General features: G+C 37.5%; 1 protein-coding gene across 5 annotated transcripts in view; it reads right to left on the reverse strand.

Annotated features, from left to right (window-relative positions):
* LOC133524004 (putative polypeptide N-acetylgalactosaminyltransferase 9) overlaps positions 1–19,121 on the reverse strand; it is a 422,033-nt gene that overhangs the window by 21,533 nt on the left and 381,379 nt on the right. For 4 of the 5 annotated variants that reach the window (XM_061859766.1, XM_061859768.1, XM_061859764.1 and 1 more), the window contains exon 4: positions 4,853–4,899. The exons of the other annotated variant lie outside the window; for it this stretch is intronic. The gene's annotated coding sequence lies outside the window, so the exon portion shown is untranslated. The remainder of the gene's footprint in view (positions 1–4,852; positions 4,900–19,121) is intronic. 5 annotated transcript variants of the gene reach the window in all.

Below are 19,121 nucleotides of genomic sequence, written 5' to 3' on the forward strand. Positions count from 1 at the left end.
CATTTGCCGTTGAAACTCTAGGTCCATGGGGTTCAAGCGCGCACAAGTTTTTTGCAGAAATCGGAAAGCGTCTGGTTAACGTAACTGATGATCGAAGAGCTGGCGGCTGAGCTGGCTTCCCCGCACAACGTATCAGCATTGCGATACAACGAGGAAATGCCACCAGCATCCTTGGTACATACAATGCCTCAAGGGCCTATTTTAGATTTAAGCTAGTTATAGCAGTGAGGCGACACTCTTCCTTTCGGCTTTTCCCGGCTCCGCTCGGCTCAGCATTGCTCCGAACAATTATTCGGGTTGGCACAACTTGACGACCCTGTACGTGCACGACCACAAATAAGATAATAACTTGAATTTTGACAACCCTAAATGGCTGAAAGGGAAAGAGCCATACATAAGAAAGGGACAGAATAATTTGACCCTGAATCGCTGTCAAACTTCGGTTTAGTAGGAAGTGCCATTTCTGTATGGTAGCACTATTATTTATTCTGTGGTTATAGGAATCCTCTCTGTATATCCATTATGGTTCGAAGTTCATTCCCAAGCTGACTTTTAGAATTCGACCTTACTCGTATTTACCACTGACCTCCAGCATCTGGGAATTACAATACAGATGGTCCATCCCACCAGTTAAGGGTCCACCACTGACGAATGGCGCCCCACATTATCGGCTCTAGTGGCTGGGCTATTTTTCAGCCGAACACATTACAATTTGTACGGCAAATGACCGACTTTTACGAGGGTAGATTACCACCCGTAGACTCTGCATTGAGGCTCATTTCGACGGCAGGCGAATTTCGTTACATTGCTCAAACAATTGAATTGGTAATACCTTTACATTTGTTTTGCGTTTTCGAAGACCGCTAGCTTACACAGCTGCTATTTTACTTATAATATTAAATACTTCCCTACGAACCGCAATAAGTTGCATCCTATGCCATTTTATTACCCAATTATGGAAGGTGTGTGTTATTAAGGTTCTGAGGGTATGAGTTATGTGTTCCGCGCTAGTTTCAAATCTGAACTGATTTTGGTGAAATATCAATTTGTTTTTACGGTTAGGGTGACATGGGCTTCATTTTACCAGACTTTCAATGAGGAGGTTTGGTTACGAACAAACCATAGTCGGGTAATTTTGTTTTTTTTACACGTGATGTATTTCTGTTACCGCTATAACAACAAATACTAAAAAGTACGGAACCCTCGGTGAGCGAGTCCGACTTGCACTTGTCTGCTTTTTTTGAGCCTGCTTTTATACAGCAACCCCTTTATTCATAAATGCGCTACAAGCCTCAATAAGCTAATAATCTTTAGTCTTAATCTGTCATTTCACGTCACATATATAAAAAAGGGATACAAGATAAATTAACCAATTGAGGTTTGTGGCATGTTTATGGATTTGTTTACCCCACAACAGCACTTTTTTTTGCGTGAGTGGTAAACGACTAAACGTAGACTTGATTGAATGAATCTATCACGCTCTTAGTTTATACTCAAACTTAAGTTTATATTATGCACGGTGAAATATAAAATACACTGAGGGGTGAATACGTAGGTCATACTGAAAAACTTTTATTATGGTATCAACCTCGCTATCGCAAAAAAAGAATCGGCTGTTTCATAAAAACATTGACATGTGATTCACCGAAGTGTTTGAGACGGCAGATTTTTTTTTACCGCCCCATAGTAAAAGTTGTTCAGTATAACATACATATCCACCTCTCAGCGTATGGTCAAACATAACAATTTCACCCTATAGTAACTGTTCTTATGAGTGGTGACTGTGAGTCCATGCTCAATCTATTAGGCAAGGTGAGCGATCTACGTTTACGAGCCAGGCCCGCCGCAGACTTTTGTACTTTTTGAGTTCCTTTATTTTTATCGCCGCCGATCTCATTAGGGAGGATGGTAGTGACTCTGTTTAATTTATGGAGCGTTTTGTTCGATTCATTCAACAGCTTTTTTTTTAAGTAAGCAGAGCTGACTGCTAACGGCTTTTTTACTAATTATACTCGTATATGGAAAAATACACTGCCACGAGCGAAATTCGAACAAGGGATATACTGAAACACTCAGAGACTTAGTGTGTGATTAAAACAAAAAATATTACTTTGCTAATCCACGAATATAACAACCCACCATCATATTTATTTGCGCATTTATTTTTGCGGTGGGGGGGGGGGGGGGGTTAATTGCATGTAAAAATACGCAAGTAAGTATAAAGAGTTAGCATTGATTGACTAGCACGTTATCTTTTCGTGGATTCGCAACGTAATATTCGTTTTAATTAGTATGGGCTTCCGCAAAGTAACGTCTGATTCTATTAATTAATACTAATAAATGAATTCAATTAATGAATGTAATTAATTAAATGAATAACGTAGTTTAAATTCCAATATTGTAAGAACTCGGGATTATTAATAGAAATAGACCGAGGGTTCCTTACAAACCTGTAGGTATATACTCGTAAGTAATAGTTTACCCATCACGATAATCGAGTCATATCAATTATTAAAAATATTTATATTATATGATGTAACTAAAAATTTACGGTTTTCGCAATTTTTCCTTTATCTGTGCTATAAGACATTGCTTCATACCAAATTTCAAGATCCTGAGTTCACGGGAAGTTACCCTGTAGGTTTTGATTCCCTTGCGAGTGTCGAAAATTTGCGGAAATTTGCGGCATAAACGGCTGTATCTTTTGATTACGTTAGCTTAGATGTTTGAGTTTAAGCTTAGAGTTTTTTTTTCACAGTTCTAAGGGATAGTATTTGATATAAATTCCGGCTTGATACCTCCACGCGTTCCTGAGAAAAAGGATCATGACAGACAGACAGACGGACGGACGGACAAAAAAGTGATCCTATAAGGGTTCCGTTTTTTCCTTTCGAGGTACGGAACCCTAAAAAACGTTTATTTTGGAAGGTCATAATTTGATGTACAGTCGACGTCAAAGATATATTTACAAATTATCACCTTAAGTACTTCTTTATGCTCGACTTGGTGGGGGCACTGCCGTGCCCCCAGATACTGATATATGATCTTGATACTGATATATGAACAAAACTCTTAACAAATCGTAAATCAGAATACCAATTATCTTCAAATCTTTTAACGTAACGCGCTTCCTTAACTAACCGATATGTAGTAAAAAGCTTATAATTCACTGATACGAATCAGCGATGATTCCATCTGCTGACCTCATGACTCGATTGGTAGGTATTTATATTGACCTTAACGGCTATGCTTCGACTGATGGATGGATTGATGATGAGTTAATGTTAAGCTAGACGAAATATGTAGTTTTTACTGAACCACTTAAGTCGGTAATGACAGAATATTTAGTGCTTATTCTGTGGTCCCCACTAGACGGGGCATTTACCACTCAAATACCCATACATATTGGCGCAACCAATGTAATAATCGGGAGCGTGCATGAACTGTAGTGGGGCAGCACAGGAGCCCCCTGTTTATTAGCGTGAAGTAGAAATGTCAAGTTAAAACTTCCAATGTAGCCCACGAGATGGCAAAACTTACAATTCACACGACAAACATATGTGAACTATAGAGGGTAGCACTTGCTTTGGCGTATAGTAACAATGTTGCGGTCAATGTATAGTTTATGTTTCCGATTCAGGCCACAAGATGGCAGACCCTCCAATGCACACGGTCCCTATACAAGGTGCCCGTGAGCATTGCGAGACATTTTAACTAAGCATTCCTGGTAATATTTAGAAACTAAAATGTCATATAAATTTTTCTGGATTAGGCCTAGTTTCAGAGATAATTAAATGTATTTCGAAATCATTCTTTCGCCATAAGTCGGTACAAAACACATTTTTGACTGCGGTATTGCCACTTTGAGGTCTAGTCTAGACATACCTATTGATTGACATCGAAAAATAAAAAAAAAATGTATTCGAGAGGCTACCCCCAAATAATATTTTTTTTAGTTCATTTTAGGTTATGTGTTTAGCAATAAAAATTACGTTTTATGTACAGAAGTGCTCAAAAAAACAAAAAAAAAATTTTTTTTGTCGAATTTCACAAAAAGTCATATAACATTTTTTTCTTCTGTTGCCATCAGGAATGCGCCGTTAAAATCTCTCGCAATGCTCACGGGCACCTTGTATAGGCAATCAAAATGCAGCTAACGTTTCGCCGAGCATCAAATTATTTCGTTCTGATTTTTTAAATACTTTGATACTCGGTACGGTCTTTCTTTGCTAGTAGTATGAAGGATTCCTAGTTTCTATTCTTTAGTTTATATAATTTATTTATACAAAATAACACAAAAGCTTATCTGAGATTCAACATACATAAGCACGTTATTTTTTTAATAGTACTTAGTAGTAGCTAACCTCTCTGCTTTACCTTATGGCTGACTGGTAGAGAATGCCTTTTGGCATTAAGTCCGCCTTTTGTACGATAACTTTTCTTTTGTGCAATAAAGTTTAAATAAATACTAATACAAACTTTAAATAAAGTAAAAAATAAACAGCATTCCTAAAATAGAAATATCACCGAACAAATTGTATCTAAAAATAGACAATAAGTTAAATTTGTAACAAATAAACATTTTCATTGCGTGACCTCTAAATGGCTCATTCCAGAAACTTTCAGTATTACCCACGTATTTGTTTTCAAGTACTTGAAACCTTCCTCATGGGGGTTAGGACAAAGATGTGCAGCTCCTAGTGTGGCTTTTAATTTTAATACCTCTAGCCGTGTTTTTATTTTGTAATTAAAATACCTTTTTCTATTTTATTTGCTTAGGTACCTGTCGGAATACCTCTAGCCGTGTCTTTATTTTGTAATTAAAATACCTTATTCTATTTTATTTGCTTACCTGTATGAATAAAGGTGATTAGGAACTGTAGATTCGAAGATTGAAATCTGAAACAACGGAAATTGGAGTATTAACATAATATTTTGCGTGGCTACACGAGTATATAGAATTAATTAATTAAAGTGTGTAAATTAAGGCCATGAAAATGACAGACTTTGGGGGGAAGAACCGAAGTAATGTAACATGAAAAGCTAATTTGCACAAAAAATAATAATAATAAAAAAAAATTAATTATATCAATAAAAAGAAACAGGTTTAATCATCACATAAGGTAATACATTGAATAAACATCATGTACATAATATCTACAAGTACGACTAGACAGTATTTTTAAACTAAGATAGGTCCACTTATATTAAGTTCTAATTATATGTATAATATGTGAAACTTAATAGCTGTTATTTATAAGTATTTTTATTTGATATTGCCTTTTGATAACTGATTATTTATTATTATCTGTCACACAAGTCGCGCAGTATGCCGTTCCGCTCACCTCACTGGCTCCATGGAAAACCAGCGCCGTTGACAACGCTTAGTCGTGCCAACTGCAATGCTGAGTGGAGACCATTTCAGCCTCACATCCTTATCTGTTCTGTACTATTCAACTTCCACTGTTTCTTTTTTTTTTAATTCTTGTTGTTGTTAATGTATTATCTTCTTTGTAATAACTGATGTGTTGTCTGAATAAATATAATTCTATTCTATTCTATTCTAATTCATACATTTGGTTCACTTACGTATAAGAAGGTAAATTAATATTAAGGAATCCATAGGTTTTTTTACCTGTATAATATATGTTATATCGCAGTTGACTTTACATGTCGACTTCCGCTTCCCAACTTCAAAGTCAGCTTTGAGCTCGAATTTCCCACATTATGCATTAACCCCACGGGAGGCGCTCAATCAAATTTATTACAAGGAAGCAGGTTCTGCATTGACAATTGGATAAGACCATATCCTTCATATCCTTAGAGGTACCCCACAATAGCGTTTCCCAAGCGTCGGCGTTTAGTCAACTCTATGGCTGCTGCTCGATGCAACGTTAACGCAACTGCGCAGCATCACCATTTCGCGCTGATTAGAGGCCGACCTGTCTCAACAATTTTAAGAAGGACATCGTCAAAAGATCCGGTACTGACATAGTGTCAGTCTTGTCGTGGTTGTGGTCATATAAACTGACTATACATAACAGACGCACGTATAATATATATAAGCTGCTTGTAATGACACTACTTATATATCAGGACCAAATATAATCTTGTCAGTATTTAAAGCAGAATTGGCCTCATGGGCTCTCAGCTCTCAGATACTGCTATTTGCCGTCCAATGTTATTTACGCGATATTTGAAACCGTTGAGATCTCTATCAAATATTTATTGCCTTTGTGTCTCGGTTTTCGGGTTATCCTTCTGGATTGATTATACTGTTACGTGTTGAAAGGATTGTTTTTGTAATTTGGTTTATTGTGTTGTCAAATATTTTACTGGAAATTTAAGGTTATTCAACGTTCTCAAAGGATACCAAAGTGGTGCTTAGGTGTTGCTTACTTCATCAAATGCCTCATCTGGTCGTTTACCACTTTAATAATACCTTTAACTATTTATTTTATACAACTACCAGTTCATGATGCCTATCATTGATTGTTAATTTTTCACACGTGAACAGGTCTGAAATGGTTTTGGCTATGAATGCAACTTAACCTTAACCTAGCGTTTATAACTATAAGCGCATTTGCGAAGTGAGCCAGTCGCCTTACGAACAGGGGTTTAAAAAAAATTTATCACTTTATTTTCGAAAAACTAACAAATCTTGGGTTCACGAGGAGTACTGATTAAATTAAAGAAAAAAAGTGTCCCTACTTTCAATAAGAATTGTGGATGTCATTTTTGTGACGTATATACAAAACGTATGTGAAAATGCGACACAAAACTGGCATCTTTCCGGCCCTTTTTTTAAATATCGATAGTAGTATATAGATAGTATAAATAGGTAAGTACTTCTTGTGATTCTGAGTATAAATAACCCAAAAGTTGATGGTTTTTCTAGAAAAAAGTTAATGGTGCATTTTTTGTATGAAAATGTCCGAGTATACTCCTTCTAGTATACGCGATCTGTGAAGTAAGCAGGTACATCTCTGAAAGGCGACTTTATTACGACGATATAAAGACGTCATGACACATTTTTCAGGGTCTTTGTTAATTCTCGTCATACCTACGGTCTTTATAAGAAGGAACCGTTAATCACCGGTTTTTTAGCGGTTTCACGTACAAAGTAAGACTAATTTGCTCATTAACGCGAGGAAGGCTCCCGACAAAAAAAATCTCCTTTGTTATACCTTCCGTTCTTTCAAACGTAATGTAAGGTCAAGTGTAATCATAACAACAGTATATAGATATAAAAGCGATGGTGTACCGACTTGAGGTGATTTAGACTATTTAGAGTTACTTGCAAAGTTATGGAAATGGCAAAGGGATAGTTATGAAAATAGGAAAGGGATAGTTATGGAAATGGCAAAGGGATAGTTATGGAAATGGCAAGGTATAGTTATGGAAATGGCAAAGGGATAGTTATGGAAATAGGAAAGGGATAGTTATGGAAATGGCAAAGGGATAGTTATGGAAATAGGAAAGGGATAGTTATGGAAATGGCAAAGGGATAGTTATGGAAATGGCAAAGGTATAGTTATGGAAATGGCAAAGGTATAGTTATGGAAATGGCAAAGGTATAGTTATGGAAATGGCAAAGGGATAGTTATGGAAATAGGAAAGGGATAGTTATGGAAATGGCAAAGGGATAGTTATGGAAATGGCAAAGGGATAGTTATGGAAATGGCAAAGGTATAGTTATGGAAATGGCAAAGGGATAGTTATGGATATGGCAAAGGGATAGTTATGGAAATGGCAAAGGGATAGTTATTTATTTATTTAATCTTTATTGCACAATACATGAATGTACAAATGGCGGACTTAATGCCTTAAGGCATTCTCTCCCAGTCAACCAATGAATTTCCCTGCGTCATTGTGGGAAAAGGACCTGTCGTACAAAATAGATTAAAAAACTAGTCAATATTTGATGGCCATTCAGCTATTGGATACCAGCCTGGAAAGCTATAAAGCATTCATGAGCGTTTTGATATCCAGCTCGGCAAAAAGCCGCAGGAAAGGACAGTATGACGGAAATAATCTATTTTGGGAGCGATATTAAATGGAAAATTATATCGTTATGATATTTTCATTTATTTGCTTTGTCCGCTGGGTTTTAAGAGTTTGCAATAATTAATATTATACCTTTAAAAATAAGTTATAGTTAATTTTAGACTAAAAAAATCTATTTCTACGTCGTCTGTAGAAACCTTTGCCTTACTACAAACCTTGCCTTGTTAAGCGGCCTCGCTCGCTAGGCTTGCAATTCCCTATTTCCCGGCCTTTGTAGTACCGTCATGTACTAAACCTATTTAGATAAATTCTTACTTAAAACCTCATTTGTATCATTTTAGTGCAAAATATTTCTATCGCATAGCACCGACGCGTATCAGGATATTTACGCGAAAATATAATATATGCAATATAGCTAACGCTTTTAGGTAGTCATACAGGCTACCGGTATAAACGCTGATGAGAAAGAGATTAGTTTACGAAGTTGTGTATTTTTCAGTAATAGTGGTTACTCTGCATTGCCATAATAAAGCGTTACTTTCTTGGGAATATTAACTGGAAACTGGAATATAAGATTAAGAGATACCAGGACAGTATCTATTTATTCATTGACGTATAATGTACCTACGTATTTATATAAGGTCTTAAGCATTCCAAACGGTTACGCGGCCGGAGGTCGCATACACTCAAAATAATATAGTCGAGCTAATGTCACGAGAACTTTTTTCAATCTAGCTGTCCAAACCGAAAAGTTGACCCGATATTAGTTTTACAATACCTATAGTTTTGTTATTAGTATAGTTTACGTATAGTTAGTGTTAGTAGTATAGTTTACCTGTTTGTTTGTCAAGGGGTTAAGGATCAAAACCGGTTAGTTCACGACACGATGAGCAGCATAATGACATCAGTGTAATGTCATATCGTTCCAATTTCTAAGCCTTTGATAACCATTATAAGAGCGCTCTCTGACTACGCATACCTTGTTACTGCTATAGAGGTCGCTATACAGTGGTTTATTCAAGAAATACAGCCAATAGGAATGTACGAGCAGATTGCATTGCGCCCACGGCGTGCCACGCCGCATAGGTCATGGTTGTTGCGTTCACGCATCTCGGCGCGGTGCGGCTATGAAACTGGCGTCTAATACCGTCTATAGTAATGAAGAACAGAGGGCCTACCGCGAAACACGTTCGACGTCGTCCCTGTCGTACTTACGTACGAATTTACAAGTGCGACAGAGAGGCAACACGTCGTGGTTCACGGTAGGATTCAGATGTGTCTGCGTATATATTTTAGTCAGACATATCTGTGCCTAATTCCTGCTATACTGGGTGTAGATTTTTAGGTGATACAAGATATATGCATGCGATTCACTCATCGACTTTTACTATAGCAGTAACTCTGAAACCATAAAAACTCCAGCAGCGCTATCAGGGTCGCATTTTTATCACGTGTCATGTCACGCGTCACTTTCGCACTTACATACTTGTTAGAACGTGACAGGTATGGTGACAAATGATATAGAGCCAAACATCTTAGCCCTACTGGTCTATATATAATTGTCGAATTGAACTTTAATATGAATCACCTGATCTTTTTTTTGCGATTCTAGGGTGGCTCTCATAACAAAAATTGCTTACAGTAATGAGTATAATCGCGTATGTATATCTTGTATCACCTAAAACATTTCACCCGAATATTGATAGATCTGTCCGCCAGACTGTAGCACAAGTAAGTACTTATTAGTTTTCCTTATATTATTTCTGCCCTGCTATGTTGCCATATGTGTAGCGCGATTAGGACAAATTATTTCATTGTGTTTTTACATGCATGCTTATCATCAGGCCGCATACTTGTTTGCCTCCGAGGTGGTATAAAAAAAACGAGCGCCGCAGAATCCACCAACGAAGCCACATCTGACATTCACGAGGCCTCAGGCACCACCTATCTGGATACTTTACAATACTATTCATTGCTTCAGAAGAAAATATTAAAGTTTGTTTCAGGCTTCATTACAATATTAAACGATTATTACGTACCTAGTGTGCCGCGGTAGTACTGGTAATTATTATGAAATCTTTACGATTTTTTTTTTGTACTAAGTAGCCGAAAGTTAGAAAAAACGCGATTTTATCTCTGGATTATTTTAATGTTTTTTTTATTATTTAAAAGAAAAGTGAACTAAAACAGATATTATCGTGAAAACGCGGCTTTAGTGGCCCCAAGTTTAACTGGTTAGCAAACACCACAAAATAATCCAAATAGCGAGGCTTCTGCAAATTATGTGTTGTGACACCGACCGACTATTTAATTAAAATTGTTTACAATCGTGCCTGACATTGTTTCTTAATAACTAGTGGTTATGTTAGCTGTAGACCTCGCGAGCATATCTAAAAACCGGAAAAATATATAGTTCCGCCATTTTGGAAAATGTACAAAAACTTAATCGGAAAAAAAAAACAATTTAATTATCGAACTTGCTCGTTGTAACTTATGTTTTTTTGTTTTTATGGTAGAGGAGGCAAACGAGCAGACGGATCACCTGAGGGTAAGCAATTACCGCCGCCCATGGACACCTGCAACACCAGAGGAGTTGTAAGTGCGTTGCCGGCATTTAAGATGGGAGTACGCTCTTTTCTTGAAGGTTTGAAGGTCGTATCGGTCCGGCAATACCGCAGGCGACGGTTCATTCCACAGTTTAGCTGTGCGAGGCAGAAAGTTAATATGTAGGGTGTATAAGTTAATATGTTGAAAAATAGATACTGTTACGAAATCAATACCTGTCATATCAGTTTTCTAGCAAAGATCCAATTCTTCTAAAATTCTTTATTCTTTATTTTTCCTTTATAAATAAATAAATATTATAGGACATTATTACACAAATTGACTAAGTCCCACAATAAGCTCAATAAGGCTTGTATTGAGGGTACTTAGACAACGATATATATAATATATAAATATTTATAAATACTTAAATACATAGAAAACACCCATGACTCAGGAACAAATATCCATGCTCATCAGCATCACACGAATACATGCCCTTACCAGGATTTGAACCCGGGACCATCAGCTTCGTAGGCAGGGTCACTACCCACTAGGCCAAACCGGTCGTCAAGTTTATTGCACCATGGTAATAACAAAATGGTATTTACATGCGAAAGAGTAAGTGTCTCATGGACCCAGAATGGGTATGGCAATTTTACCCTCAAAACTAACTTAAGTGCTAATACATACATAGGTATTTACATTTATCAATTAAAATATCAACATAATTATTAAAATAGTACCATAAGTATATGAATAGGGACATAATAACACTGATTAATTTACATGTCATTATCATTTATTTTATCATTTATTTTATCAATTCCCCTCCAACCCGTATGATATTCATCAGGATAATATGTACTTCACCTATAAATTCGGGATATCAATTGTCAAACTTTCAGCGGTGCCGCTATCGTGGAATATCACGAAATACATTCGAATTTATTTTAATTTATACAGCGAACATTTTTGGACATTTTTTAATAAAGACAAAAGCATCGAACATTTTAATTAAGCCAAGCAAACATAGCAACAAACTTCGGGAACAATCCTAATAATGTATAAAAAGCCCGAAAAATATAAAAGACCCGACGATTAAATTGGATAATTTGACAATATTTTTCGAGGAAACTCCCATTTTCCTCCTTATAAATCGATAAATGCCACAGTAGTTACAAAAACAGTAGAACAATTGTAAAAAGAGAATAGAGACCCTTTCTACATAGATTTTTTTACATTGACCCATCCGTTGCGTGGAACCGACATTTCGGGCCATCTTTTTTTAATGGTAGGATGAAGTATGCTATCGATTCTGAGTAGAATGAGCCCGAGATTTGAAAGAATCAGTTTTTCAATGTGTATTTTAGTGTGGGACGCAACGTGCGCCAGCACTTGTGTAGCGTCGCATATTGGCCGAACGGTGAGGGCGGCAGGGGCTGCAGCCAAGTTGGCTGCGGTTCGCAAGCGGAAGAAATATGAGGTCCTTGCCAACTATTTATTTGTCCCGCTTGCAGTAGAAACCACTGGGTGCTGGTGCCGAGGCCAAGGCCTTTTTGAAGTGGGGAGACGCATGCGAGGGAGAGGGTTGGATCCTCGCTCAGGGACCTTTCTGATGCAAAGGTTATACATAGCCGTTCAACGTGGCGAGCATCATGGGTACTTTTGCGTCAGGAGGATCGCGGGGTGACTTTCTAGTGTAGTGTTTGAAACTTAAATTTAAAAAAATCTGTTTTTATTTTTAAACTCACCTACTTCTTTTTATAATAGCCTGAATGACATTGCGTTACTGCCACTGTTTTACTGTGTTTCTCGCCTATAAACGATGCCTATGTTATATTTTAATTTAAGCAGTTACGTTACGGCATCTTCCCCAATATTTTGTCCGGATAAACATATTTTATGAATGAGCCCATGGAAATAATTACAGAATCTGTTTAGTAAGGTACAATAGAAGTTTATTGAGAAACATATTAATATTTATGTGAGCGAAGTTGAACGATGTTTGATACAATAATGCCGCAAAATGAAACAGTACCCCTAGTGTAAATTTGATCGACATCATAACGTGACGAACGCGTTTGCGTTAAGTCTCATATTGTATAGGATTTTGAGTTTCCAAAACGTCCCGCTTGGCGCGCTCTTTCCAAATCCCATACAAAATGAGACTAAACGCAAACGCGTACGTCACGTTTCGAAATCGAATTTATTTACACTAGGGGTACAGTACCCCTAGTGTAATTTTAGTCGATAGCGAAACGTGACGTACGCGTTTGCGTTAAGTCTCATTTTGTATGGGTTTTTGAACAGCGCGCCAAGCGGGACGTTTTGGAAAGTCAAAAATCTCATACAAAATTACACTTAACGCAAACGCGTACGTCACGTTTCGCTGTCGAAAATATTTGCACTAGGGGTACTGGTAACTCATTTGTCAAAACGTATACCTTCGTTAACGCTTCGGTCAACTATAAATAATAATTAAAAAAAAAAAAAATTCGTGAAAAAACACGTACCTATACAATTGTTACAAGTGTTGAGTAGGTATGGAGACACCTGTGTCAGGAGAACTCGCCCTTCCTGTTATTGTAAGGACATTTTGTTTTTTTACCCACTAGTTTTATATAAAATGAACCCACTTATTGTATAAAATTGAAACTATGAACTTGAACATCATGTTATTTTTCACCACACCAGCTCGTTACGACTCTCTTTTTACTTAAAAAACGGATAAGAAAATTTTATTTTATCCACGTGTGGCAAAATAATCATATGCAAATTTTGACTTTGGCCCATGTTGGCTTATAGAATTGACTTTTACGTCATGATTTTGAATGATAAATATTTTTTAACGTTCATATCAATTTCATTTGTAATGTTTTATAGTCAGTATTTTCCTCGCGTTGGTTTGGTGAACATTTTTGTGTTACACTAGGGAACAAACCCTCGCAACGCTCAATATATCACTTTTCGAAAATATTTTTTTTCACATCTTTCGCTCGCTCGGGTATCAGTATTAGCACGAGGGGTTAAACAACAAAGTTGCTCCCTTGTCAAACAAATAACTAAAATATTAATTGAATAGGTACAGTCACGTCTGAAAATATCGGTACGAAAAAAGTGCCGAAAATATGTACTCACGACCTTATTGCCCATATATTAAGTTAGTGTATACATGTTTTTGGCACTTTGTCCATATCGATATTTTCAGACGTGACCGTAGGTACTAACTTCACCAGCGTAAATATAAATAGCAACATTCTATTATATTCAAAGAATAGTATTCATCAAAAATACGGAAAACATATATTAGGTGTTAAAATTGTTTTGAGTTGTAAAGTCTCACTTGAGTTTTATCTCAAAACTACATTTTATAAAATAAAAATGTTAAATAATAAATAAAATACGAGTCTAAAAGAGCGTTATACAGAATGTTTGAAAACGAGCATATTTTAAACATTTCACAAGTTCAACATAGCGTACTAATTGGAACCTACAGAACATACAAAATTATGAAAAAACTTCACTTAAGTTTTGTCCATAAAGGAGAATGGGCAATTTGTCCCATGGATGTATACTGTTGAGACATATCTCGTTTGAAAGGGTTTACTCTTAGCATTATTTTATTGTATGACACCAACTTTGGATAACGTGCAGGGACTGAGCAATTTAAAAAAAAGAGTGGCGAATATAAACTGTTGTTTTACAAAGTACTTGTTATGTAGCCGGTTGTTAGGTGTTTTGTATGAAAGAATATGAGAAATTCTAGATTTCTGTTTACCACTACTTACGTTTAAGTACGTACAGGGCTGGAATTAGTTGATAAAACATATGCTTGAATTAAAAATACTGCTATTAAACACTGAAACTTGCTTGTATACTCAAGCCATATATATCATTTAAAAGACATTTTTATAAGGTATTTTAATATATATATACTTGCACTCAAATGCTTGCAGGGACGGTAATAAAACTAGTTTTTTCGTTAATTAATTGTGGTAAATGCCGCTTTGTTTGTTCTACCTGGCACTAGATGGAGCCTTGGTAGCAGTTTGGGTAATTTTTACTATTGGTATATACAATTGAGTCATATCCTATTTGGAAGGTCTTCAATTAAGCATTAATTACTTATATGACACCAAAGACCGAAAGTGTCCAGGGAAGATGATATTAATAATTTTGATCATGCGCTGCGGCGTAAACTGGAACTAAAAAATGTCATTCATATAGAGTTACTTTTGTAACCATTTACATCACTTTGCGTGCCTGAAATATAATGAAAAAGTAATTTATATATTTTTTTAAATTATTACCGCTCAATAAATGGCACTAAACTACTTAATTATGATTTTTCAAATCCTCTCTAGTACTGACATCTTGCGTGCAATAGGAGAACCGAATGAGCGGCAAATGTTGGATCCGTATAGTCGCTTATAAACGCTAAAAAATGTCACCGAAGAATAAGTTTGTTTAATTCGGAACTTTGACAATAAAACGAGTGGTTACCTTGAACTAGTAAGTTTCGTCTATTTATCTCTCTTGCTCTTACATATTCGAGTGATAAAGGTAGAAAAAGCATTATATTTTTTAAAGTTCGCGTTATGTCCCGCTAGAAACGTTATATAAACTTATTATTAAACATGAAATAAGATTCCTAAGCAATAAGTAGGTAAGTAAATGTATTTATGGAGTAGTTGGAGTACCATAATTAGCAGCAAGAAAATAAATCTAAGTTTATATGTTACGATAAAATAAATCGTAAAAAGGTACTATGTACATACTTGTTTTGTCTCTCTGCAGGAAAATTGTGTAAAAGTGAAACATTTGAGATTGCGTCGCGGTTCAAAGCAACGTTCCCTTCATTTGCCATATGAAGCAGGATTAAATTGTGTAGTTTTAAGTTCTCATGTAAGTGAATTGTCAAATTCTTAGTGAGAATAAAGAATCTAAATGCTAAAATTAACACAGTGAATACATTACAAGCATCAGCGACTCTTAACTGCTTGCCAAGCTGAGATAGTAGCTGTATTTCGTTCCATTATATATACATATGAAATAAAAACTTTTGAATACATTTAACACCTTTATTTCATATAAATTGAAAAATAACTGACGGCATACATTTTCTTCACGGTCGCAGAAATATTAGCAGGACGAGTCGACAAGTTAATTTAAAGCAAGCATTGGTGAATAGGTGCATCCAGATCCAGATAAGAGAATACATGGTTATTGCGCCAATCTCGGACCATTTGCGATTGGTTTGCTAAGGGCACCGCTAGCTGGTGCGGATGCACCGAGCACTTATACATACCTTATTAAATAAAAACTTTTGAATACATTTAACATCTTTATTCCATATAAATTGAAAAATAAGTGACGGCATAGATTTTCTTCACGGTCGCACAAATATTATCAGGACGAGTCGACAAGTTACTTTAAAGCAAGCATTGGTGAATAGGTGCATCCAGATCCAGATAAGGGAATGCATGGTTATTGCGCCAATCTCGGACCATTTGCGATTAGTTTGCTAGCTGGAGCGGGTTAACGAAAGACAGTAACTGGCGACGCTAACTGGCGCGGACGCGTGCGACGAATTTTACCTACAAAGGCACCCGCGCGCGTGCACCCGCTCCGTGCACTCGCGCCAGCTAGCAAACGCCCTTAACCTTTTGAACGCCAAGAATACCTTAAGGCGTCGTAACTAGCTATGCTCAAAGCGTCATAAATACATTATATCTGATATAGCCGCTGTCAGAGTAACCTTCACACTTTCAAGTAAGGTTTAGGGCATAGGGCGTCCGCAACGTCGCGCGTGTGCATGGAGCGGGCGTGCGGCTTACAGTATGAGCAACGCTAGCTGGCGCGGACGCGTGCGACTGATTTTACTTACAAAGGCACCTGCGCGTGTTTGCCCGCTCCGTGCACTAGCGCCAGCTAGCGTTTGCTAGCGTTTGCCCTTAACCTTTTGAACGTCAAGAACACCTAAAGGCGCCGTCACTAGACATGATTTAAGGGCCATGAACACATTAATGATTCTAGCTGTTATAATCGCTGTCAAAGTCCCTAATGTAATACTCATGCATTTTCAAGCTCACTTGCGCCCGTGACCTTGGCGTGTGAGTAACGTTTTTGTTTATGGCGTTCAACGGGTAAAGTATCAATGTCGTAATGCGTTGCTAGCGCGTTATTTTCGAATCGCACCCGTGCTCCCGTGTTGGACTGCACACGCGTTGTACACTTCTTGTTATTGTAACCGTTTGTGCGCCTAGATAACACAAGTACACATACACAACTCGCAAAATGCTCGCGTGCTCTTGTTTATATGTAAAGTACGTATTCTAGGGCCGCGGGTTGGACCCATGCGACCGGCGGGGCGGTGAGCGGCATACATTGGTCGCAATGCAAGCTGTAAAGCTAGTGCATGAGGGACGCGCGGCTTTCTCTCACCACATCTTTAGGTGTTCTTGCCGTTCAAAAGGCTAAAAGCACCGAATGAGGTAGCTTTACATTAGGTAGATGCCGGCCCACACGCCGATCCGGTGTGCAGGCTAAGGAAATCGCTATGTAGGCCAATTCGAAAGTGCAACTGACATTAAACCAATTTTAGAATAATAGTGGAATGATACCAGTTAGCTGTCATTCGTGCGTTCATTTCGCACTTATACGCATGTATTTGTGCGAGCGAGACGCCCGCAACTAACTGATATGATTCCAATATTACTCTAATATCGGTGTGCACGCCCCTTTTTATTCACAAGCAAGGTAAGATTGAACCACTATAGAAGGCAGCGAAGAGGCCGGCAATGGAACTGGTAGCGTTCGATGGAGACAATCAGTTTTCTGTCAAATGCAAGTTCAAATTGGCCTGACTGTCTCACTCGCACACCGGAGCAGCGTTTCATATAAGCGTACTTTGTTATATCCAATTCAGCCAATCGACCCGCCCTATTCAGTAGGTTTCATCATCTCGATCCATCAGTTAAGTAACATCAATCTCTTCAATCTGGTGGATCGAGATGGTGGATCCTACTGGACAGATGGAACCTATGGATAGGAAAACGTTATGCTCAACAATTTGGTAGCAGAAGCGATGTGGATTTTTTAAAATCGCGACTGTGTCATTGACATAATATATCTGAGGACGGGCCTTACGGGCAATAAGAATGGGGCCAGTACAGCGGTGTTACGCACACGAGTTTGAGCCAATCGTGCAGTCTAACGCCACAAGTACCACAACGTGATTGGTTGATGAGTTCGCATTACGCACGCGATTGATCGCATCTAGTTGCGTTAGACAGCACGATTGGCTCGAATTTGTGAATGAAACAACTGAACTAGCACTATCGTTATTGCCCCTAAGGTCGGTCCTTAGATATATGGTAAGCGTCAGGATGGCGGTGGACCTCAGCGAATTTCAAAGAAATATTTATAAACATATTGTACCTTCTGTGTACCTCAGTGTACCTTTAATAGAAACCAGTGTACCTTTCCCCAAAACGAGATATTTTACAAAACGGTCCACCCGCCAACCTGACGTCAGGATGGCGGGTGGACCTATGACATTATACCGCACTAAAAGTATGCAGTTATATTGTGCATGAGCTTAGCCTAGCTTGTTTTGGGGAGAGGTACACCGGTTTCTATTTCTATTTACAGAGGTACACTGAAGGTACAGTCACCATCATATATATCGGAGCGGCCAAGGTACCCACGAATATCTGAACATGCCTCTACTGTCAAGGGGTTAGAGTGCGTGTTTAGATATGTTTGAGCACCTCGGCCACTCCGATATATCTGATGGCGACTGTACCATATAACTGCATACTTTTAGTGCGGTATAATCAATGAGCGGAATTCTTCATAGCAAAAATCAAACTGTCAGAGGGATTGACCTAACTGTTTTATCGACTTATCGATGTTACGGAATAATATCGCATTAGGTATCCATAATCAACTTAAAAGATTATTCTGTAACATTTGACCTCTTTGATAAGCAACTTGCATCTCCGTATTAAAGTAAATCATGTCAGCGTCACATATGTCATTTATGTCACTTGAGTTTTCATGAGTGATTTCCGTGCCGTGTTACTAAAATGGTTAATCTTAAAAGAAAACAATAAAAAAATGGATACAGAAAGATTCTTATTTCAGTTTCAAAGAAGATTCTTCCACAATATATTGCTCTAAATGTTACGTTCATTTACATCATAAAAGTATTTTGTTTTATTCTTTACTATTATACCAAAATACAGTGGCGGTCAGCTAACTAGGGACACCTGTGTTTCGTTAAGTGACAAATATTTATCGATAAGTCGATAAAACAGTTAGGTCAATCCCTCTGACAGTTTGATTTTTGCTATGAAGAATTCCGCTCATTGGGTATAATGCAAGATTTCATAGGTCCTACCGCAATCCTGACGTCAGAATGGCGGGTGGACTTTTTCTTAAATATCTCGTTTTGGGTTAGGTACACGGAAGGTACAATATGTTTATAAATACTTACTTACTGCTGTGGCGCAGCGACCCGAAGTGGATCTTGGCCTCCGACACCAAAGACCGCCATGCTTCTC

This window comes from Cydia pomonella, chromosome 13, assembly GCF_033807575.1.
Source record: "Cydia pomonella isolate Wapato2018A chromosome 13, ilCydPomo1, whole genome shotgun sequence".
In the NCBI taxonomy this organism is placed as follows: domain Eukaryota; kingdom Metazoa; phylum Arthropoda; class Insecta; order Lepidoptera; family Tortricidae; genus Cydia; species Cydia pomonella.